This window comes from Stegostoma tigrinum, chromosome 31 (assembly GCF_030684315.1).
Source record: "Stegostoma tigrinum isolate sSteTig4 chromosome 31, sSteTig4.hap1, whole genome shotgun sequence".
Lineage (NCBI taxonomy): Eukaryota > Metazoa > Chordata > Chondrichthyes > Orectolobiformes > Stegostomatidae > Stegostoma > Stegostoma tigrinum.
In genome coordinates this window covers 34593908-34619683 of record NC_081384.1, presented here as the reverse complement: position 1 = coordinate 34619683, position 25776 = coordinate 34593908, and the positions used below count along the sequence as shown (strand labels likewise).

At 42.5% G+C, this 25776-nt stretch overlaps 1 long non-coding RNA gene across 1 annotated transcript; it reads left to right on the top strand.

Annotated features, from left to right (window-relative positions):
* Nucleotides 1-5348: 5348 nt before the first annotated feature.
* On the top strand, nt 5349-24923 carry LOC125466457 (uncharacterized). Its single transcript, XR_007250459.2, has 3 exons — nt 5349-5531; nt 22765-22894; nt 24236-24923. It is a non-coding gene; the product is annotated as an uncharacterized LOC125466457 (long non-coding RNA).
* Nucleotides 24924-25776: the final 853 nt, after the last annotated feature.

Below are 25776 nucleotides of genomic sequence, written 5' to 3'. Positions count from 1 at the left end.
TCCAGAGAAAGTTAACTAGGGTGATTCCAGGATTAGAGTGACTGTCTTATGAGGAGATCATAGAATCTCAACACTGTGGAAGCAGGCCATTCAAGCCATTGAGTCCAGACCAACCCTCTCAAGAGCATCCCTCCCAGACCCACTCCCTACCCTATCCCTGCTTTTTTCACCTTAGACATTATGGACGATTTAGCATGGCTAATCCACCTAAACTACGCATCTCTAGACTGTGAGAGGAAACCAGACCACCTGGAGGAAACCCATGCAGACACAGGGGGAATGTGCAAACTCCACACAGACAGTGACCTGAGGCTGGCATCAAACCCGGGTCCATGGCGCTGTGAGGCAGTGGTGTTAACTACTGTGTGACCGTGCTACCCATGGGTAGACTGGGCCCGTACTTGATAGATTTTAATAGAAGGCACGGTAAGCTTATTGAAACATATATGGTTCTTTGGGGAATTGACACAGTAGATGACGGCAGATTATTTCCTCTTGTGGATGAGTCTAGGACCAGAAGTATATACTTAAAATTAGGGCTCACGCATTTAAGAGAGAGATGAGGAGAAATTTCTTCTTTCTGAATGTAGTGAATCTATGGAATGCTTCACTTCAGAGGGCTGAGTTCTTAAATGTATTCAAGTCTGACATAGACACGTCTTTAATCAGTGAGGGAATCGGGGTCATGGGGAAATTACAGGAAAGAGAGTTGAGGATTATCAGAGCAGCCACAATCTCACTGCATGGAAAAGCAACCTTAATGGGCTGAATGGCCTACTTCTCCTTTATCCAATGATCTTATGGAATCAGTTTTCCTCCACAATGGACCCAACGTAGCTGAGGCACTTTAAATGGAAACAGTACTGAATGTGCTCTAGGAATCCTTACTCCAGCACTGCAGTGGCTCAGTAGGATCATGACTGACCCAGGTGGTCTTGACTAAAAGGTGCAGCTTCTAGATCAAACCCGTGGCTGATGCTGACGGAACCAAGAAGAGGAAAAAATCCACTTGATCTCATTGGGATGTGGATGTGACTGGCGGGCCATTGTTTATTGGCCATTCTAAATTGCCCTTGAGAAGATTGAATTACTGTAATCCATTTTGTGGTGTAAGCACACCTGCAGTGCCATTGGGAGGGAGTTATAGGATTTTGACTCAGCAACATTGAAGATAAAGCAGTACATTTCCAAGACAGGAGTGAATGGTTTAGAAGTGTACTTCCATATGATGGTGTTCCTATGGCCTTTGACCTTTTAGTTGGAATTAGTCGTGAAAGAAACATTGGTGAATTTCTGTGCTGCATCTTGTAGGTGGTACACACTACTGATACTGAGGGACTGTTATTGAGGTGGTGGAGGGACTGGATGTTTGTGGATGTGGTGCCAATCAAGCAGGCTCCATTGTCCTGGATGGTGTCACTTCTTGAGTGTTATTGGAGCTGCTCTCATCCAGGCAAGTGAAGAGTATTCCATCATACTCCCGACTTGTGTCTGGTAGCAGCACTGTAAAGCTTAGATCTGATCCACCAGTTGTGGATATGAGATAACAAGGTGCAGAGCTGGATGAACATAGAAGGCCAAGCAGCAACAGAGGAGCAGGACGGCTGACGTTTTGGGCCTAGACCCTTCTTCAGAAATGGGAGAAGGGAAGGGGATTATGAAATAAATAGGGAGAGACAGGGAGACGGATAGAAGATGGATAGAGGAGAAGATAGGTGGAGAGGAGACAGACAGGTCAAAGAGGCGGGCATGGAGCCAGTAAAGGTGCGTGTAGGTGGTAAATTAGGGAGGAGATAGGTCAGTCCAGGGAGGACGGACAGGTCAAGGGGGGCGGGATGAGGTTAGTAGGTAGGAGATGGGGGTGGGAGGAGGGGATAGGTGGGAGGAAGGGCAGGTTAGGGAGGCGAGGATGAGCTAGGTTGATTTTGGGATGCGGTAGTTTTAGGGGAGATTTTGAAGGTTGTGAAGTCCATATTGCTACCATTGGGCTGCAGGGTTCCCAAGTGGAATATGAGTTGCTGTTCCTGCAACCTTTGGGTGTCATCATTGTGGCACTGCAGGAGGCCCTGGATAGACATGTCATCTAAGGAATGGGAGGGGGAGTTGAAATGGTTTGCGACTGGGAGGTGCAGTTGTTTAACGCAAGTAGAGGGAGGGTTAGGCTCACAGTTGAAGATGTAAGCTCGGAGGCAGGCAGTGGAAAAGCTGCTCACTGTCCAAGCGTGACCTGTATTTGTTGATTTGTGGGTGGAGGGGGACAAAGGTGAGCTCTTTACTGAGGACTGACCATTCGTCCTCAGTAAAGGGGAGGTCTGGGGGGATGGTGAAGACTCAGCAGGGCTGGGTGCTGCTGTCTCCTCTAGAGCTGCTGACTGTGGAGGCAATGGCCGGAGCGACATCAGGGTCGGTGGTGGGCTGTGCAGTGTCGTCTGTGGGCGGATATAACATCTCTGCTTATCATTTACTGCTTATATCTTTTACAGAAGTCCTGATCTGTAGCTTCACCAAGTTGACACCTCATTTTTGGTTATACCTGGTGTTGCTTCTGGCAAGCCCTCCATCACTTTTCACTATCATTGTGTTAAATGGTACAGACCTGGAACAGATCAAGCAAATCTAAACTGGATATGTATAAGATGCTATGGACAATCAGCAACAGCAGAACAGCATTGCAACACAATCTGTGATGTTATGACCTGGAATATTTCCCTGGTTCAATGGAGAGTGCTGGAAGGTGTGCCAGGAGCAGCACCAGGCATACCTGAAAATGAGGTGTCAGACTGATTAAGATACAAAGTAGGACTAAAGGCAAAGCCAACATAGACCCACTGCCTCATTAGAGAGAGGCAACTGGGGACGGTTTAACCTAAGGGTCACCATGCTTCACCACAAGGGACGAGGACGAGAAACAGAGTCCTTCATGTTAACCTCAGCTATTGCAGGAATTAAACACACACTATTGGCATCATAAACCAGCTATCCAGCCAACTGAGCTAACCAACCTCTAAAAGAAAATGGGACTACTTGCGTGCCAATAAGCCAAAAAAGCAAGCAACAGACAGAGCTCAGTCACATTAATGATGATGGATAATCAAACCAACAAAAAGACATAAAGGTGCAACAAATATTCCGATCCTCCATGACAGGGGAGCCCAGCACATCAGGCCAAAAGACAAGATTGAAGCATTTGCTAAACCTTCAGCCAACAGTAGGAAGTAAATGATCAATTTCAGCATCTGCCCCAAAAGGCCCCAGCATAGAGGTGCCAGTCTTCACTCGATTCAACCAATTCCATTCACTCCACAGGATATCAAGAAACGGTTGAAGGCACTGTATCTTTCAAAGGCTTTGGGCCCTGATAACATCCAGGCAATAGCAATGACGATTTGCGCTACAGGGCTTTCCACGCCCCTAGCCAAACTGTGCAAGTATGTTTACAACACTGGCATCTACCTGACAATGTGGAAATTTGTCGACGTATGCCCTGTATGTAAAAAGTAGGTCAACTTCAATCAGTCAATTACCATTCCATCCAATAGACTGATGGAAAGTACCATCGGCAGTTCAAACTGCATTTGTATAGGAATAACCTGCTCACTGATGCTCAGTTTAGGTTCTGCCAGAGCCAGATAGCTTCTAACTTCATTACAGCCTTGGGTTAAACATCAAAAAATAAAGCCAAACACCAGAGATGAGGTGAGAGTGACTGTCCTTAACATCAAGACCATATTTGACCAATTATAGAATGATGGAGCCTTAGTAACATTAGAGTCAAGGGAATTGGGAGGAAGTTGTCTGCACTCTGGAGTCATACTTCGCACAAAGGAAGGTGGTTGCTACTGTTGGAGGTCAGTTATCTCAGCTCCAGGATATCTCAATAAGAATTCCTCAGGTAATGTCCTGGGCCCAACCATCTTCAATTGCTTCATCAATGACCTTCTCTCCATCATAAGGCCACAAGTGGGGATATTCACTGATAACTGTGAAATGTTCTGCACCATTTGCAACTCCTCAGATACTGAGCAGTCTACGTTCAAATGAAGCAAGACCTGCATAACACCCAGGTCAGGCAAAAAAACACTCATGCCCCTACAAGTGCCAATCAATGACTATCTCCAACAAGAGAGGATCTAACCATCATCCCTTGAGATTGAATGGCATTATAGTCACTGAACCATCCACTATCAACATCCTGGGGAGGGCTACCATTGACAAGAAACTGAAGTGGACTTGCCATAGAAACTCAATGGCTACAGGAACTAGGAATAGCGAGTAACTCGTCTTCTGAGCAGCCAAAAGCTGTCAACTATCAATAAAGCACAAGTCAAGAGTGTGACAAAATTATCCTCACTTGAATGCAGTTCCAGCAGCACTGAAGATAATTGACACCATCATAGACAAAGCAGCCTGCTTGATTGACATCACAACTATAAGTATCCATTTGCTCCAACATTGGTAAGATGCACTACAGTAACTCAGTGAGGCTCCTTTGACAGCACTTTCCGAATCCATGACTATAACCGTGGACAAGGGCAGCTGCACAGAAACATCAGCACCTGCAAGTTCCCCTTTAAGTCACTCACCATCCTGACTTGGAAATATGTCCTTGTTCCTTAACTGGCAGTGGGTCAAAATCCTGGAAATCCTTTTGTAACAGCACTGGGTGTCCATACAACCCAATAACTGCATCGTTTTAAAAAGGCAGCTCACCATCACCTTCGCCAGGGCAACTAGGGATGTGCAATGAATGCTGACCAAGCCAATGATAATCGCATCCTGTGTACAAATGAAAATGAAGAATTATTCCAGATAATGGAGACATGCTACCGAATATTCATCCTTCACTCATCAGGACAGTTGCAAGAATGCTAAATTTAATGATTGGTAAATTGGTCGGTCAATGGAGTTCTGATTAATTATAGTACTGAGGTGGAGGATGCATCAGAGAATAGTTTCCTCAACACTTTTGTTTAAATTCAAGAAAGGCGATTTAGCTCTGATTGGTCAAGATATTTCCATGGGAGAATATACCAGCAAATTGATGCCCCTCTCAAGTTTTAGCTTATTTGAAAAGTCACAATGACTGGTCATGTTTATTTGCCCTGCAGAGGACCTACCCTATCCGAGAATAGATGTGCCTTCCAGCAAATGTCAGAGACTGATACTATGTGCTCGACCGGTAATCTGAAATTGATTGCTCTTGCAGTTGTTGACAAAATCAAGATTGCTCAGTAAGCAATATCTAATCATGTCTGATATTGGACACTACATTCTGAACAGTGAAAGTATGATCTAGTTGACAGCATGTAGTACTTTGCAAACAGCAAATAGGATTTCTTATTTGTTTGACCTGATCTATCAGACTGTGGGGAATAAAATCTGCAAGCCTGGCATCATATTGGCACTGAAATAACTCATATACCACATTACTCAGTTGTGTAGTAGATAAGGCATCAATCTGGCCTGAGCTTGGCATCCTGTTACTCAGGAATTCCGATGACTGTATCAGCTGATGGAGCGCTTCTCAGAAGGTAATTATCTCCAACCGTAATGCAAATGGGGATCATGTTCATTTTCATGCTGTCTTAAAGCAATGTTAGAAAATGAGTTGAAACTGAGAAGTGAGGAGCTTAGATTTGAAGTTCACGGGTTTCTCAGCAGCATGAATATAAGTAACAATATATAGGTATATTCACGCTGTAACAATATACAGTTAGAGTGACACAGATTTGTGGATTTCAGAGAGACACTTTGATTATGACTGTAATATGTTTATTGCATTTCAGTTTCAAAGGTGGAACAATCTATGATTTGAAAATCATTAAAAAGTAATGAAACATATTATGTTTATTGTAAATGAAAGATACAGCAGCCAAAACTGATAGAAGTACCGAAAAGTGTAAAAATAATCCGAACTATTTGATGCAGAATAACAACTGAAAATTTTGTCGAGTTTTACTGCTCACATCAAGAATGACTTTTTTGTCACATTTAATACACATCTCAATGCCTCAACTCCAAGGCCCCTCTCTTAGCCTAACAGTAACCTGACATAGTGTTACTTTTTATCCTTTCATGGGATGTGAACATTATTGGTAAGGCCAGTGTTTCTGACCCATCCTCAATTGCTCTTGAACTAAATGGTTTGTTTGGCCATTTCAGAGGCAGATGAGGGCCAATCATGTTGCTGTGGGATCTAGAGTCATTTGTGAGCCAAACCAAATATGATAGTAGATTGCCTCCCTTGCAATGGGGACTAATGGAAAATGATGGATTAACTTACAGAATGGACATATGATCAGAAGTGAATTCCAACACATTAAATGTGTAATATCATTTGTTGGCAAGAAAGGTTACATATTACTCAGAAAGTAAGAAACTAAATGTAATCTATAAACCGTCATTTGGCAGTACAGAACTTGGGTTTTAGCTGGAAAAAGAATCACCCATTTTACTTTCCTGACTAATGCAATCCTTACAGTGTGGAAGCAGACCGAGTCGACACTGACCTTTGGAAGAGCACCCATACCCACACCCTTACCCTATAACCCTGTATTTCCCACGACTAACCCACCTAGCCTGCATACCTCTGGGCACTATGGGAAATTTAGCACGGCCAGTCCACCAGACCTGCGCATCTTTGGACTTTGGAAGGAAACCGGAGCGCCCAGGGAAACCCACACAGACACAGGGAGAATGTGCAAACTCCACACAGACAGTCGTCCGAGGGTGGAATTGAACCTGGATCCCTGGTACTGTGCTAACCATTGAGCCACTGTGCCACCATCAGGACAATTTGCAAGAATATGACTTTAAGGAGAGAACCAGTGTGTCAGAGGAAAGTTGAGGTTGGTTGGCAGTGGAATCGGATTGGTGAAGGGTACTATAATGATGACTAACAGTTAACTGCCAGCCTTTATGTAAATTTTAATCAAGTTGATTCTGATTGGTCAAAGCTTTGCCTTGAGAAATGAACCAATGAATGGCTGACACATATTTGTTCAGTTGAAACAGGCACAGAGCATGTAAAGGTGTTTTGTTTTATTTGTAAAGCACAGAGCTCTCAGTATTAATATACATAGCTTCCAGTACACTCAGAATTATCCACAAAGGTAGACTGTTTGTGAATCATATCTAATGCTGTTGCGAGTTTACGAACATTAGTTGTTTGGTTACAACCAGTGCAAGTTGCTTAGTGCAAACAGCCTGAAGGAATATGCTGTTTGATATGATCTGCCAACCTACAGCACTGTTCTCTTACGTAGGATAAATGTTGGTTTTCTCCTTAAATTGGTATTTTTGCAAACTATTTTGATAAATTCAAGATGAAAAACTTTGACAAAATGTATCTTTTTCAGTAATATTCAAACATAGTTTTTTTTTATTTATTCACTTAGATGTGAGTAGCGGTAGTGAACAGCTTATTTATCAGCCCTTCTTAACTGACCTTTGAGCCAAGTGACAATTGAGTTGATAAGATGCTGATATTTTAACTTCCTAAATATGCCTGAAGTAATTTCTCGGTGCTTTCAAAAATCTAGAGTGAAGATCAGCAAGACCATAAGACCATAAGACATAGGAGTGGAAGTAAGGCCATTCGGCCCATCAAGTCCACTCCACCATTTAAATCATGGCTGATGGGCATTTCAACACCACTTCCCTGCACTCCCCCCGCAGCCCTTTACTCCTTTTGAGATCAAGAATTTGTCGATCTATGCCTTGAAGGCATCCAACGTCCCAGCCTTCACTGCACTCTGCGGCAATGAATTCCACAAGCCCACCACTCTCTAGCTGAAGAAATGTCTGTACTGTGAATCTGGAGTGTCATTTATTGTCCAGGCCAAGTAACAATGGCAGATTCCTTTTCCCAAAGTGTACCCAAACACATTTTTCCAGCAATCTGGAGGTTTCATGATAAGAACTTTTCATTTCAGCTTTCTATTCCAAACATATTTTAATTATTTTCAATCCCACAGCTGCCTTGGAGGGTCTCAAACATATCCCTGGATTACTGGTTCAGACTTTGTATTACTCGTTGAGTAAGTTTCTAGGTGTGTTTTACTTGTACTTAATAATATGCAGGAAAAGATTGTTAATCAGGGCTTCGTATGAGCATATATGTAGAGACAACTATTAAAACTGTTGTGGTGGGAATTAAATAAGAAAATATTAAAAGGGTTCTAGCAAGAGAAAGACAATACCATGCAAGCCAGGCCAAGGCCAATTTTACCAGCATGAACCGTGAACAGCTCAATAGTCCACATCAACAAAAATGACTGGAAATGATCCTTGTACACCTTAAAGCCTGTATCAGCCGTGGGAGCAGACTAGGGAAAAAAAGATTCCTGGGATTGAAGACCTATGGGTGATCTCTGTTTATTGCACAAGAATGAAACGTAAACATGGTATGTGAACGTGATCACAACTTTGGGGGTTAAAGGTCAACAGATGTGTCAGACAGAGGTGGGACAGAGCTGAACAGAGCATCAGACATGTTCTATTTAGTTAGCTTAAGACAATGTCTGTCTCTGAAGTTGCTTGAATAAACATAAAGTTAACCTGGAGACCAGAGTCCCCTTGTGGTCCCTTTAGGAGATTAAACACAACAACGGCTCTGCAAATAGGGCAGTTAATACCAAATCCTTGCATTGGCCCTGTAAAAACATGGGTTTGATTTACTTTCCACCTAGAGTTAGTGCGGTGTCCTTACAGGAGAGCAGGCAGATTGAGTTTCACAGGAAACTGGAGAGGAGACTTGGAACAGGAAGTGTGAAGGGCAGGAGGCTGAGCTATGCTGCTGGGCTGCTATTTTGTGGGAAGATATTTGTTGAAACCTTATGGATGAGAGACCACTCATTGATAAAATTGCTGTTAGAACGTTGCTGAGAATGCTTGGCCCAACAGATGTTAAATTCCATGATCCCACAGATGTCGAGGTTTAATTGGTTTTAAAGTTGAAAGGTGACAATCTTTGATTAAAGTTAGAAGGGCATTGGCATATGTTAAATTGCACTGATAGTTTAAAAGGAAAGCTAAGATCATTGGTAGCAGGAGCTGTACTGGAAGTTGTGGAATTATGTGATGGTCCTTACATGATAGGCTTTCAAAAGAGGTTCTTCAAGGAACAATTGAGTTAAAGCAGTTTGGAATAGATTGGAATATGGTACACATCTGTGTGCTTTACATCTGGATAGGCAGAGCCTTTGGCCTTGATCTTTGAGTCCTCATTGTCTACTGGTTTAGCACCAGAGGACTGGAGGATTGCAAATGTTGTGCCCTTGTTCAAGATAGGCAGTAGGGATGATCCAGGTAATTATAGACCTGTGAGTCTTACGTCTGTTGTAGGGAAAGTTTTGGAAAGGATGATTTATAAGCATCTAGCAAGCAACATTTTGATTGGAGATAGTCAGCATGGATTCGTCAAGGGCAGGTCGTGTCTCACAAACCTCATTGAGTTTTTTGAGAAGGTGATCAAGCATGTGGATGAGGGAAGGGCAGTTGACGTGGTGTACATGGACTTCAGTAAAGCCTTCGATAAGGTTCCACATGGTAGGCTATTGGAGAAAAAACAGAGGCATGGGATTGAGGTAGATTTAGCAGTTTGGATTAGAAACTGGATTTCATAAAAGAAGGCAACGAGTGGTGGTTGATGGAAAATATTCAGCCTGGAGTCAGGTCACTAGTGGTGTGCCTCAAGGATCTGTTTTGGGACCACTGCTGTTTGTCATTTTCATAAATGACTTGGACGCAGGCATAGGTGGATGGGTTAGTAAGTTTGTAGATGACACTAAAGTTGGTGGAGTGGCGGAGAGTGTGGAAGAATGTTGCAGGTTGCAGGGAGACTTGGATAAACTGCAGAATTGGGCTGAAAGGTGGCAAATGGAGTTCAATGCGGATAAATGTGAGATGATTCACTTTGGGAAGAATAATAGGAAGGCAGAATACTGGGTCAATGGAAAGATTCTTGGTAGTGTGGATGTACAGAGGGGTCTTGGCGTCCATGTCCATAGACCCCTAAAGTTGCCACCCAGGTTGATGGTGCTGTTAAAAAGGCTTACGGTGTGTTAGATTTTATTTGCAGAGGGATTGAGTTCCGGGGCCGTGATGTCATGCTGCAACTGTACAAAACGCTAGTGTGGCCTCATTTGGAATATTGCGTGCAGTTCTGGTCGCCCCATCACAGGAAGGATGTGGAAGCATTGGAAAAGTTTCAGAGGAGATTTACCAGGATGTTGCCTGGTCTGGAGTGCAGGCCCTATGAAGAAAAGCTGAGGGACTTGGGTCTGTTCTCACTGGAGAGAAGGAGGCTAAGAGGGGATTTAATAGAGACAAACAAGATGATCAGAGGATTAGATAGGGTGGACAGTGAGAGTCTTTTTCTGAGGATGATGACGTCAGCTTGTACGAGGGGGCATAGCTGCAAATTGAGTTAAGACAGATGTCAGAGGCAGGTTCTTTACTCAGAGAGTGGTAAGGGCGTGGAACGCCCTGCCTGCCAATGTAGTCAACTCAGCCACATTAGGGGCATTTAAACAGTCCTTGGATAAGCATATGGATGATGATGGGATAGTGTAGGGGGAGGGGCTTAGATTAGTTCAGAAGTCAGTGCAACCTCGAGGGCTGAAGGGCCTATTCTGCGCTGTATTGTTCTATGTTCTATGTACTATAATGAAATAAAAAGCTCCAGGATTTGGTAAAAATATTACAGGGTAGAAGTGATGACCAGCAAGAGAGTAAGGTTCCACACAAGACAATGTGTAACACAAGGAAAATGTTGCTGGCAGGCCCACTTCTGCATGTACTGGCCATTAAGTTACAGATGGATCATAAAAACAGGCTTCTCCCCGATTTGGCTTAAATCAGATCACATCAAGCAAAAGTCTGTAAACAGACAGCAGCTGCAACTGCTATCCAGCAACTTGAAAATATAGTTGAAAGCATTTCCCCCCCATGCCTCTATGTAATGAGATAAAGCCAACATGCAATGTGACCCAGAACAAGGCAAGAATAGAGGTGGGTAAAGGTCCTTCCAGCACCATTAGAGGAGGGTCCCAACCCCAAAAGAATCCCATTCCCCAGTGAAAATAAAAAGGCGTCCAGTGGACATTGGGACCATTCCTTACGTTTAAATGAAGATAGTATTAAAGAAAAGTATATATTCTGATAGTATTCAGAAAAGAAGTGTCCAGACCCTAAACATCAGCTCTCCTGCTACTCTGATGCTATCTGGTCTGCTGTGTTCATCCAGCTCCACACACAGTGATGTTTGATTTCTGTTTTCAAATGTTTTTGTTTAAACTGGACAGTAAGGTTTCTCCAGAGCTCCTGAATTAGATTGAATGGCAATTAATGGGGTAGCCCAATGAGAAACACGCTTTAAAGGATTAGGCACTGACACATAATCAGTAGAGAAATAGAATGTTATACAATAAAAGTGCTACTGGTGAAATTGTGGAAAAATTAAACTAAAAATAATTTGGGCTTGGGATAATTGAAGGCCAAAAGGGGTGAGAGTACTGACTAAGAAATATTCACAAGATGGGTACAGGTGAAGGAAGAGCTGCAGAGTATTTTAAGTCCGTGCATAATCTGTTGTTATGCGTTAATGTGCTGTCTCATCTCCTCAGGATGAGCCAATACCTTCATTGTAGGATGAGGAGTAAGAGAGAGAGAAATCAAACAATTTGTTGTAATGAGAAAGGAAAACAAGCAAACAAAGAGACTTACGGGGAGTTATTTGTCCCTTTTGGAAGTCAACCATTTGTTTTCAACTCAATGATACTGCTATGATGGTAAATCACCTCTTGATCCAAACATAGCATCATAGCATGAGGAATAATTTTCTCCAGGCAGAATTTGGTATTCCAGTTTGGCCACCCAATTGCTCCCTTGTCTCCAAAGCTCAGATCAATCCTAGATAGGTGCAGTACCCCAGAAAACATCTGATTAAAATGGTCTAGCTGAGCCAATAAAGAAAGAAAAAAATCAATAGCAAGCTGAGCATGCCTGGTATGTAATATGTAATATCAGTTAGCCTCCATGGCAGAGGACATTGACTTTATTTTTAGTACCAGCTCAAAGCTTAAACTAACGGTTCTGATAGCTTTAAGATGGTATCAACCACTACGTCTCTGCGCTCTAGATTACCCAGCCATGAGAAACTACCTTGCCGATTCTAACTTGTAAAGTCTAATCTGAACCTTCAACCAAAAACAAAATTCTGCAGAAACTGGGAATCTGAAATAAATAAAAATAAATTGCTGAGAAACCCAGAAGATCTGGCAGCGTCCGGGGGAGAGAGACAAAGTTCATGTTTTGAGACCAAGGATTCTTCTTTGAAATTGATACATCCAAGGGGAGAATGGTATGTAGCTTACTAAGGAATTTGTAGGTGGGTACATTCCCAGGCACTTTTTGCCCTTGTTCTTCTAGATGGTGGAGACAGTGGACTTGGAAGATGCTCTCAAATTGGGCATAGTCGATCTACTGAATAAAAAAGCTTGAAATTCACCCTCATGGGAGGGTAGATATTTCAACTGGTTAAAACTGCACTAGCCCTTTGTTCCCCAATCTATCATTAGGCAAAAACCCTTCACTTTCTGAGCTAAGTATACTGCAGCTGTTCATCATTCATAGCAGTCATATACACAGGGGAAAGAAATGACAGGTAGTTGATTAATTTCTATGTTCCACACTGAGTGTGAGATATCGATAGCATGAATTTAAAAATGCATGCAATTTAAAATAAAGAGAGGCATTGATTTAGATTATTTGACAAATAAATATTTGATATCCAATACTAACTATGGCATCAAATGACACAAGAAAGCAGCAATTACTGAATAGGGAGAAAATGTGAAATTTCCCTGTGACTCAGCCAAAGAGGTCCCATTGTGCCATAAATTTGACTGAAATAATGATATTATATAAAAGTCTCCAAGCATTTTACTGCTAAAGAAGCATCTTGAAGTGTAGTTACTTCTGTAATGTGGGAAATCAACATCAATTATGTCATGCTGTTATTACAGATGTGGTTACTGTGTAATTAATGCATTGATTACAGATTTTAATACAGGCAATTAAGAGGAAACTAGATTAATACTTTCAGGAGAAAGAAATAGAAGGCTATGCTAATAGTGAGATCAATTTGAGTCGGAGGATGTTCACATGGAGTATTTATGAGGTTACGCTTCTGGTCAATGGTAACGCCCCACACATAATATTGATATGGGGCTGTGGGCTCTGCGATGGTAATACTATTAAATGTAAAAGGGACTGGTATTTGTGAGGTGGAGGTGTTATTTATCTGCCCTAAACTCAATGTTCTCTGCTTCTTGTTGCATGTAGGCATGGATTGTTTCAGAATCTGAGGAGTTTCAAATGACACTGAACATCATGTAATTAACAGCAAAGCCTTCTGACTATTTGATGGATGACAGCCATTGTCATCTTCCTTACTGCCACTGGGGAGTTTTCACCCTGATTCTCATTTACTTCAATTTTATTAACAAGCCTTGATGTTACACTCAATTAAATGCTGCCTTGGTGTTAAGGGTAGACCCTCGCACTTTACCCCTAGAATTCAACTTTTTTGTTTGTGTTTGATAGAAGCCTGTCATGAAGTAGGGAGCTGAATGGTTCAGGAGGAGTTCAAATAGAGCATTGATCAGCAAATCATTTGTCTCTGTGCCACTTGATGACATTGCAAAAGGCACTTTAAATCAGTTTACTGATAATCCAGAGTAGACTGATGGGGCTGGGTTGGATTTGCGCTGCTTTTTATGTATAGGACGTACCTGGGCAATTTTCCACATTAGATCAGAGGTATACATAGAGTGGATAGCCAAAGACTTTTTCCTAGGGTGAAGGTAGCTATTACGAGGGGGCATTGTTTTAAAATGAGTGGAGGTAGGTATAGGGGTGACGTCAGAGGTAGGTTCTTTACTTAGAGAGTGGTAGGGGCGTGGAACACATTGCCGGAGAGTGTAATGGAGTCAGTCTCATTAAGGGCACTTAAGCAGCTATTAGATAGGCATATGAATGATAGTATAAAGTAGAGGTGGAGTTTAGATAGACCTTAGGTTTAGGGTAAAAGTTCAGCACAAAGTTGTGGGCCAAAGGGCCTGTACTGTGCTGTACAGTTCTATTATTGGGTAGATGCCAGTGTTGTAACTGTACTTGAACATTTTGGCTAGGGGAGCAGCAAGCTCTGGAGCATAGGTCTTCTGGAGCACAAGGGCCCATAACATTTGCAGTATTCAGTGTGACCAACCATTTCTTCATATCTTGTGGAATGAATTGATTTGGCTGTTACCTGGCATCTACAACACTGGAGATCTCAAGAGAGGGCCGAGATGAATCAGCCACTCAGCACATATGGTCAAAAACGTTTTAAATACCCCAGATTACTCTTTCCTACCACCCTGCAAGGTGGTCATCATTGAATCCCCAGAAAATGGAAACAGGCCATTCAGTCCATCAAGTCCAGACTGACCCTCCAAAGAGTGTCTCACCCAGACCCACCCCCCCAACCCTGTCCCTGTAATTTCCATAACTAATCCACCTAACCTGAACATCCCTGGACACTATGAGGAATTTACTTAGACCAATCCACACACCTTTAAACTATGGGAAGAAACCAGAACACACAGAGGAAACCCACACAAACACGGAAAAAACATGCATACCCCACACAAGCCGTCATCTGAGGGTAAAATTAAACCCAGGTCTCTGGCACTGTGGGGCAGCAGTACTAATCAATGAGCCGTCATTCTGAGAGGATGGGGATATTTGTGGAGCTTCCTCCTCCAGTGAATTGTTTAATTATCCCCCACCATTCACAACTGGATGTAGCAGGACTGCAGAGCTTAGATCAGACCCATTAGTTATGGGATCACTTAGCTCTGCTTCTTGCTACTTATGCAGTTTGGATGCAGATAGTTCTATGTTGTAGCTTCAGCAAGCTGGCCCCTCATTTTTAAGTATATCTGATGCTGCTTCTGGTGTATCCTCTTGTACTCTTCATGCCTGAGAGGGTGAACTGACATTACAGCCTAAGCTCTGGATGTAAAGGATTGTTGCTCAGAAAAACTAAACAGATCTCAGTCCCAGTCCAATTACACATTCAGTGCTACAATCTATACAGCTAAGCAGTCATCCAGACTAATGCACAAGGCACATGGCCAGTGAGTTACTGGGACATTCCTGGCAGGACGACGTATAGAATGCATGGAAGGTGCCACTCCTACACTTCAGAGATCTACACGGGAGAAAAGTAAGTGAGCATTGCTTATTAGTGCAGCTTGAGGACTCACAAGAGACAATTGCTTAGCTCAGGCTAGTGTAACTAGTGATTAAATACTATGCAATAAACATATTCTCTTCAAAAGACTGATTTTCTCCTCCACCAAAGACTTGATGTGGACATCCTTCTCAACTTGGTGTCAACAACTTATACTAATGCCAACAAGGAGGATTGGTGGCACTGAATCTACCCAAGGCATTCCAGATGGTACTAGAGTATAAGACCATATAATATATCTGATGCTCCTACACACTTCATTGAAGCAACGCTGCTCCTCTGCCATGTTGTTAGGTATATTCAAAGGCAGTGGAAGCAGAGTCTTTGAATATTTTTAAGGCCACCATTGACAGATTCTTGATGAACGAGGAAGTGAAATGTTACTGGGGCAGATGGGAATCAGCCATGATCTTATTCAATGTTGGGATAGGCTCAAGGGACTGAATGGCTTCCTCAGTTCCTGATTCCTATGTTTGAGTATGATTTGATCCCCTGTCATGTGAAGCGTATTTTAAATCAAAACTTTAAACCCTCTCACTCATGGATGAAGCTGATCTGGTAAATATCATACAACAGAATCATTGGTGAATTCATCCTTACTGAGATGAAGGTTAGTTTATCATCATTTTAGGCAGTTCTGCTTCTACTGGTGTTTTAGAATGGGATGAGGACAATTTCTGATGCCTGATGCTTTTATTGATCTGGAATCATGTTCCTTTACCTGTGGCTAATTTTATTATTGAATAAGCCACAATCTCAATGAACAGAGCTGAAGGGCTGAGTAGCCAAATTCTGTTCTCGCACATATGGTCTTATGGTCTTCTCATTCTTTTTAGTTTTTGCTGGGATGTGGACATCGCTGTCCATCCCAAATTACCCTTCAGCTGAGTGTCTTCCTGGGCCATTCCAGTGGACTTTGAAGTGTCAACCACATTGTTGTGGGCCTGGTGTTACAGGTAGGCCAGACCAGGGAAGGATGGCACATTTCCTTCCCTAAAAGGACTTTAGTGAACCAGGCAGGTTTTCACAACAATCATTTTAAGCTCATTATTACTGAGACTAGCCTTCCATTGCAGATTTTACAAAGTGAAATTACGTTTCATTTACTGCTGCCATAATGGGATGTGAATACATTCCCTTCAGGTTTCCGTCACAGACGGAGTTCTTGGCCCATCAATGCACTAACGCTGGGTATGCTGTGCTTCCATTATGGGAGTACAACTGGACATTGTCCATTTTATTTTTCCTTTGGGAAAGTGTTCCTTGCTGGAATGGTGCCAACTGTTTGTATTGTTGGGATGAGCCATTTGTTGTGTTCACCAGTTTTCATTTGACTGAATCTAGACTGGCTCTTCCAGTGCGATTTGTGTCTGGAAAGGCAACAGTGTCAGTTTCCCTGGTGACTAGTAATGAACTGTTCATGGTGGTGTGTGATATGCTATTTCATTGATGGAGTTGCTCTGTTGCATCAATGGAAGTTGTTTAGATCTAGTCGAGTTTTCAGTGCTGCCACTCGTAAAGAAGGTGAAAGGCCACACAGGCCTTCCTGTTCGACAGATTAACATTGATTTGGAGGGATGTACTCTCTTCTGTGCCAGAGACTCATAGTCACATGGACTAAGAACTATAAATATGCTCCTGGCACTGGAGATAGATAATGGAGGAGTTCTGCTCTTAGGTAGTATGTGGTAGAATGGAGATGGCTGATCTTATGCAAAATTTAAACTTGCCTCGCATCCTTTGGGCTCCAGAATTTCTCTTCCATCAGGGTTACTTCTACAAGGTAAGGCTCTTCAATGAACCAGGAGCTTTCTCTTTCTGGTATGCTAGCCGATCTATTGCCAGATAGGGGTCTGTGCATGGAAGCTCCATACTGAGACACACTGCTCTCAAATACCTTCTTCTCCTGTGGGCACGACAATCCATGTTGGTGGCAGCACATACCGTACCTCATCTGGAACAAGAGATGTTGGTGGCTACAGCACCCTTTTCAATCTAAGCCCATATGTTAGGGGAACATTGAACCATTTGTAGTTGACAAACTCTACTGATTCCATCAACCGATCAGGTGAACGATCTCAATTTTCTCTCATTAGCGGCTTCTTCTGTTTTCATGTGTTGCACCAATTTCTCTGAATGGCTCCCATAGAATAATTTGGAATTGGATTAGCTCTTCTTGCAGAAAAAAAACATAGTTACACTTGTCTGTGAGTCAATATAAGTCATTCACAAACAGGTCTACACTCTATTCTGGGACCTGGGTGTGTCTGACTTTAACAATAACAGTCATTCAGATTAAACATCAAAGTGCTCCTCAAAAGCACTCTGCATGTGATGATATGTTGCCGAACCATCAGTGTTTGCTTGTCCTGTCAATACAGTGTCACCGGACAGGCAGTGTGCTGGTTCATGCAGACAGAAGAGACCATAGCAGCAGAGGTGCTGTTATCAAAAGTCTTTAAGCAAACAGCAAAAACAGAAGTTGCTCGAGAAGCTCAGCAGATTTGGCAGCATCTGTGAAGAAAATATCAGAGTTAACGTTTCTCGTCGTGTGACCCTTTCTTAGAATTGATGGTAGCAGGGAAAATGTCAGACTATATGCAGAAAATATGGGAGGGGGATGGGGGAGGGTGTAAATGATAGGATAAAAGATAAGTGCGAAGAGAGAGAAGAGCAGTTGAATAGACAAAAGAGTTGATAACAATCTGGCCAGGCGGGTGAATAGGAGTTAATGGGGAATGTTAGTGAATGACAATTGGTAGTGTGTAATGGTAGACCATGCGATAATATGGCCTATTGTGTAGTGTAGAGGATTAGGACATGGGAGTGTTTAGGCCTAAAATTATTGAACTCAGTATGGAGTTCAGAGGGCTGCAGGGTCCCCAAGTGGAAAATGACGTGTTGTTCTTCCAGCTTGTGTTGAGCTTTGCTGATACACTGCAGCAAGCCTGAGACAGAGATGTTGGCCGGGGAACAGGGTGTGTTAAAGTGGCAGGCAACAGATAGCTCAGGGTCTTTTTTGCGAGCAGAACATAGCCAGGGTTTTTATTCTAGGGTAGGGGAGTACAAAACTAGAGGGCGTAGGTTTAAGGTGAGTGGGGGAAGGTTTAAAAAGAGCCTGAAGGGCAACTTTGTCACACAGAAGGTAGTGCATGTATGGAACGAACTAGCAGAGGAAGTGATGGAGGCTGGTACAATTACAACATTTCGAAGGCATTTTTATGGGTATCTGGCTCGGAAGTGTTTAGAGGGAGATGGGACAAATGCTGGCAAATGGATCTAGGTCAGAACGGGATGTCTGGTCAGTGTGGATGATTTGGACCAAAGGGTCTGCTTCCATATTGTCTGACTCTATGACTGTAGTCAGTTTCTTGATTTAGAAGGTGCTTGGATTACGGTAGAAGATTGGGAAAGTGAAATTTTGGCCGCAATCGTGTCACTATGAACTTATTGACTGGTAGAGAACATTCAATGGGCTGAATGGCCCACTCCAGGAATATTTCCTGTGATTTTATGAACTGCATTGAAGCACTCATGTGAAAGCTAATTTTACGTGAGGAGGAGTGAATAGAGAGATGCATTAAGAGGGATAGCTAGAGCAAGGTAAGAGAGGCTCGCGTGGAGTATAGATACTGATGTGGGCCAGTTGGACTGAGTGGCCTATTTTGATGTAACACTGCAAACAATCCATTGTATTATATACAAAGGACACGATCATGAACTCTTAAAATAAAGCAATAAGAACATTCTCTCAACTGGTAAATCAAACAAAGGTCTAACCTCTTGCAGGACCTAGCTCTGAGGTGTTGCCTTCTTGGTGTGGCATTTCAATGGTCTTAGGTCTTCAGGAGCAGTCATGTCTCATATAACATTTGGCCCTCTTTGGTTGTACTCAATCTTGTCACTTTCAAATCCCCATCCTAAACAGAATTCCTATTAGATCTTTGTTCACTGTTTTTGTAGAGAGTGCCTTCCACGTAATGCAAGTTCACCACAAGGGAAACAAAAAAAGTCCTATTGTTAAATCTAACTTCGCATTTGTTGCACAAACAGAAAATACTAGAAGCACTCAGCAGTCAATATGGAGAGAGCATCAGAACTAGCTTTTCAGGGCAATTACTTCATTCTTAAAACTGATGAAAGGTCTTTGACCCACAATGTTAACTCTGTTTCTCTCTCCACAGATACACCCCAACCTGCAACCTGCTTCCAGCAGTTTCTGGTTTAGGTTCAGTCCCCGGAACTTGTTCTTTTAATCTGAAATAGCCTCTCTGCAATTTCAATTATTCATTTCTTCGGCAGTTTAGAAACCTGCATCTTATTCCTAAGGGAATTTGGACAAATGATTCCTCATTACTTACTCTGGCAACAAAGTGATAGTCCCGATAATGAAAGGAACCCATCAGAATAGAAGTCCACAGTTCTTAGGAAAGCAAAGTATTGTGTGAGATTAAGAAATGGTCCTGCAAATTGAACAGAAAATGAAGAGGATACAACGTAGAGAGTGGGAGCTCTCTGGAAGAATTTAGATAATGAAGCATGGAATCATTCCAAAATTGAATTAATGAGAGAGAAAGCTGACTGCAAGCCACAGTTCTTGCAGAAATATTTTAAACAGAACAAAGGCGAATGAAAATAACAAGCATTGTCTGAACACAATGATACACCATCAGCATTATTAAACAGTTTCATCTCGACTAGCGCTATCGACAAATATTAATCTGTGTACAATTTAAAGATGTTCCCTTATCAATTAATAAATAAAATTGTATCAATTAATTAATCAGTTTGAAATTGCTAAGCTGGCACAGATGATGTTGAGTTCATTTGCGTTGATTGCTCTCAGTATATATTATAAAGTCATAGCTTCCTACAGCACAAAATCAGACCCTTTGGTCCAACAGATCCATGCTGACCAAGTTTCCCAAACTGAATGAGTCCCACCTGTCTGCATTTGACCTGTATCTCTCCAAACCACTCCTATCCATGTACCTACCTAACGGGCTTTTAAATGTTGTAATTGTACCTGCATCTACCACTTCCTCTGGCAGATTATTCCACTCACAAGTCACCCTCTGCGTGAAAAAAAATTTTTGCTCATTTTTCAAGAAGAAACACAGATACAGACAAGATAACAAAGTGTGGAGCTGGATGAACACAGCAGACTAAGCAGCATCTCAGGAGCACAAAAGCTGATGTTTCGGGTCTGGACCCTTCATCAGAGAGGGGGATGAAGGGTCCAGGCCCGAAATGTCAGTTTTTGTGCTCCTGAGATGCTGCTTGGCCTGCTGTGTTCATCCAGCTTCACACTTTGTTATCTTGGATTCTCCAGCATCTGCAGTTCCCATTATCACTGATACTATTTTAACCTCACTGCGAAGCCTCTTCCAGGGATGCCTAACCTGAAGAAGTTACCCTCCTCCCTCCGGACCAACCCTCTCTGATGAAGGGTCTAGGCCCGAAACATCCGTTTCTGTGCTCCTGAGATGCTGCTTGGCCTGCTGTGTTCATCCAGCTCCACACTTTGTTATCTTGGATGCTCCAACATCTGCAGTTCCCATTATCACTGAGACAGACAATGTACTTTACTTCGATTAGTCACTACCACTTTATGAGCAATGAAGAATCACATCTCCACCATTTCCCAGTTTGCCTCAGTTTCTCCTTGCTCACTTTTCAGAATCTGTTCCCTCAATGAGTTCCCATTTTACTGTCATTTGGACTGAATAGAAGTTGCACAAGTAGGCAGCAGGCAGGATCAATTTAATAATTGATTTTGTCACCATGAATATAAATTACTTATACAAACATCATGAATTATATGGTGTTCGCAAAAGTAGTAATGGATTCAATGCCAATTACACCAGTCTCCACCAAGTTGGGAATGTTTTTCACTGTGGGGAATGTTCCTCACTGTTGTTATTTGGGGTAACGGCTCTGAATGTATTAATTTTGGAAATAGCATTAAGCTCCACACAATCTGACAATGTCAGGAAGGCTTTGGCAGGATAAGGCAGAATATTCTTGCATCGCAGGGAGTGTAGACCTATATCCACGGGTCTCAACACATTTTTAGTAGCAATATCTGACAAACCAATGGTACTTGAACCTAATTGCTATCTTGCAGTGGGTATTAGTAAGCTCAGTTGGCTGGATGGCTGGCCTGCAATGCACAGTGCTGCCAACTGCGTGGGTTCGATTTCTGCACTGGTTAAGATTACCATGATGCTCTCACCTTCTTAACTTCACCCTTCACGTGAGGCACAGTGACTCTCAGGTTAAGCCCACAATTGGTCATTTCTCTCTCCTCTGGGACTATGGAAACTTTACTTGCTCTGATCCAATAAACTGCATCTTCTTGTTAGGGTTCACTGATGGTTATCCCACCACCACTCTACAATATTAAGGTCCTTCCACTCAGTTAAATGACAGAGAAATGGTGCCAATATACTGTAACCCACAAATACCTCCACTGTTTATTTCCAGGCTGCTACAGAATTTCAAATTGCTTACTCCTGTCCAAACACTCACTTGGAAAAGTAATTACTGCTGGAAATGGGGTTTATTGATCTTCAGTTTAATGGGTTGACGTTTGTAAGTTAAGGTGTGAGCGCAATTCATTAAACGGGAGGAAATAAAAATGTAACACCATTACTGGACAGTTGGAATACACACAGCAAGGGAACTATTAGCACAGCCTTATTGCAACTAAACTGGGTAAAATCCATTTGTTTTCATCTTTAGAAATTAGGCATTTCTGCAGTTTAGAGATTGTGGAACACTTTGTGTAATTAATCAACCCAGCTTGCTAACATAAATTGAGTGCCAGCAAACTGACACTGTGAAATACACACTGAAAATTGGGAAGGGTATAAATTGAACTGCCAATTCAATACTACTGCCCTAGATGGATTCATACACGTCAAAACAGCATTGTTGTTGCACAACCAGCACAGAAGCAAAGACATTCTGAAAAGCAGTACTACTAGAGGTTACAGAAATACGAATGTTGGAAAAATACTCAGCATCTCAGGCAGCATCTGCGGAGACAGGAACGGAGTTAATGTTCAAGGTCAATGAACATTCATCAGAACTGAAAAATGTCAAGTTTTAAACAAGTGGAGAGGCAGCTTTCTCTGCATCTGTGTGGTTTCATGGTTGTTTAAAATCCTTGTTTCATGCAGACCTTCCCAAATATTTTCCCACTGTGAGTCTGAACTTGCAAACTTCACCAGTTCCCAGAGCGTGAGTGAGCAGTGGGTGGCAGGGGTGGGATTTCAAGTGAGAGAGCTGTGTGACTGGGCAGGGCAAAGAACAGTGTTAACATTGGGCAGAGAATTGTGGGAGTCGTGAGACTGGGGGTAAGGTGCTGCTGGGAGAGTAATGAGAGGTGAACGGGTTAGGGGCAAAAGGTAGAGGTGAGTGGTCACGATTGTTCTCTTCTTTAACTACCCCTTACACAGGCCCTTGCTGTTCTGAAAAGCTTGATACTGAGGAATGACCCGAGAACCACTTACTTTGATGATGACATCTGGACTTGTTGGCAAGACAGTTCAGGACCAACATGAAAATCAGATCCTCCTCAGAATCTCAGTAAGTCTGTCTAATCCATCAATATAATATGTAATCAGTAAATTCCGTGCAATAAATGATATATTGTTAATTATAAGAGGATTTTCTAGATAGACCAGGAAGAGGCTTTCCCCCCTCACACTAGACCAGTCAAATGCTGTAGAGAAACAGCTGTGTTCTTCATCAACAGCAGCTCAGACAGCATAATGAGCTGACAGAGCCAGGTCGTGCCTGCACCTCAGAGTTCAGCAGTTTAAACTGCATCCACTAAACAACAACTCAGATTGAAAATGAATTGGACATATTCATTCAGCAGCACTGGTTACAGATCCCCTTTCAGAAAAAGCATCCTTTACCATTACTCCCAGTCTTCCATGACTAAGCCAGTTCACCAGGTCACTACCTAACCCCTGTGACTTCAGTTTTTGTACCAGCCTGCCATGAGGGGCCTTTTCAAAAGCCTTGCTAGACTCCATACTGACATCTATCACTCTGCCCTCAATCATTTTTGTCACTTCTTCAAAAAATAGACTCAATTTATTTGTGAAACATGACCTTCCTTGCACAACGCCACACTGCCTATCGCAAGTAGTCCATATTTTTCCAAATGTGAGTAAATCCTGTTGCTAAAAATCTTCTCCAATAATTTTCCTACTGTTGACATAAGGCTCACTGGCCTGTAATTTCCCAGGTTATCCCTGTTGCCCTTCTTAAACCAAGGATCAATATTGGCTATTCTCTGGGCCTCTGGGATGTCATCTGTGACTAAAGAGGATTCAAAGAATTAGTACAAGGCCCCAGCAATTTCCTCAACTACCTTCCTCAGCATTCTGGGATAGGTCCCATCAGGCCCTGGGGACTTGTCTACCTTAATGCTTTTGTAAACACCCAAGACCTCCTCCTTTTTTATATTGGCATATCCTAGAATATCAACTTGTTGCTCCCAAGACTCACCATACCCCATGTCCTTCTCTTTTTGTGAATATTAATACAAGTATTTGTTAAGAACCTCACACACTTCCTCCAGCTGTGTGCATAAGAACATAGAACACAGATTCCCTTTTTTGTCCTAGAGTGGACCCACCCTTTCCATCATTAACTTCTTGCTCCTCATATTTGTACAAAATGCCTTAGGATTTTCCTTTACCCTGTCTGCCAAAAAAAAAATCTTATGGCCCCTTTTAGACCTCCTAATTCCTTGTTGGAGTTCTTTTCTGTGATCTTTGTACTTTCTGAAGGTGTCTGTCTGCCTTCAGTTTCCTAACCCTTATGTAAATTTCTCTTTCTTTTTGACTAAGCTTTCAATTTGTCTTGTCAACTAAGGATCCGGAATATTGCCACTATTATTCTTCATTTTCACAGGAACATGCTGGTCCTGAACTTCAATCAACTGGCCTTTAAAAGATTTCTACTTGCCAAATGTGGATTTACCCTCAAACAGCTGCCCTCCAGTGTACATTCCACAGTTCCTGCCTAATAGCGTGATCACTAGCATTTCCCCAAATTAATGCTTTTACCCTGATCCATAAGTAAGTTAAAGCTTACAGTATTATGATCACTGTTCCCAAAATGCTCCCCCACTGAAACTTCAATCACCTGGCTGGGCTCATTCCCCAATACCAGGTCTGGGAGGGCACCTTCCCTAGTTGGCCGACTGACATATGTTTCAAAAAACCATCCTGGACACACTGAATAAATTCCACCCCCATCCAAGCCCCTGACACTAAGTGAGTCCGGGTCAATATAGGGGAAGTTAAAATCACCACCAAAATAACTCTTGTTTTCATGTTTTTCCATAATCTGCTCACATATCAGTTCAAATATCTCCCACTGACTACTGGGGGTCTTTAGTATTAGCCCATCAAAATGATTATATCCTTCCTATTCCTGAGCTTTACTCATTTGGCCTTGTGGGATGAGCCTTCTAAGGTGTCCTCCCTCAGTACAGCTGTAATATACCCCTCTGTCAGCAACACAGCTCCCCCACCTCTTTTACATCCCTCTCACTCTCACCTGAGACATCTCAATCCTGGAAGATTTAGCTGCCAGTCTTGTCCCAGTACATGATTAAATGTGTCTGGCATCACTGCTAACCTTTAATGTAGAAAGACATCTTAAGGCACTTCTGTGAATAAAGCTAGACACATTGGAGCCATAAGGCTTGCATTTATAATTTATCTTTCACTTCTTGCACCTTCCCAAAGTTCTTCACAGCCCAAGAAATACTGTGCCAGTGTATTCACTGTGGAATTTGATTTGTTACATATTCCGCAAAATGGCACAGCCAATTCCCCTAGCACCTGAGAATCTTTTGCTCCAGGAGCTGGTGACCCTAGGTGGAAGAGTATTAAAGTATTAAAGATGGGGGTAAACACAAACCTCATTCCCTCCACTCGAATTAAGTACATAACAGAAAGGCCCAACAATTGAGGCCCTTATATGGCCAATTAAAGCTATTTCAGGCCTCTGCCACTAGGATTTTAACCCAGATGAACCTAGCATCATGCTGCATTCAAGATAGATGTTCCCCTTTCAGGGCTGCCTGTCTTCTCAGTGAGGTGACCCTCAAAGGTTCTCATTGCCTGATTAAGAGACTGAATATTAGCCAGGCAGGTATGTTCAACCCTTGCTTCTGATCTCCTGCCACTGTTTTCCCAGTGAAATAATTCTACTGAGGCTGGTATTCCATCACCAAATCATCCTTTATTTACATGTGGAGAGTCCGTGACACTGATCCAGCTCCCTCAGAGCCAGCGCCAGATGAACAGCCCCAATCAGGAAACTCATATTCTGAGGTCCACCTGGCTGACCTTGTTCCAATCACCATACCCCTCCCCCTCTGAGTCCGAGGACATAAGCTGTGTTTTCTTTGTAGCTCCTCTTGAGGCCTGTTAATAACAGGC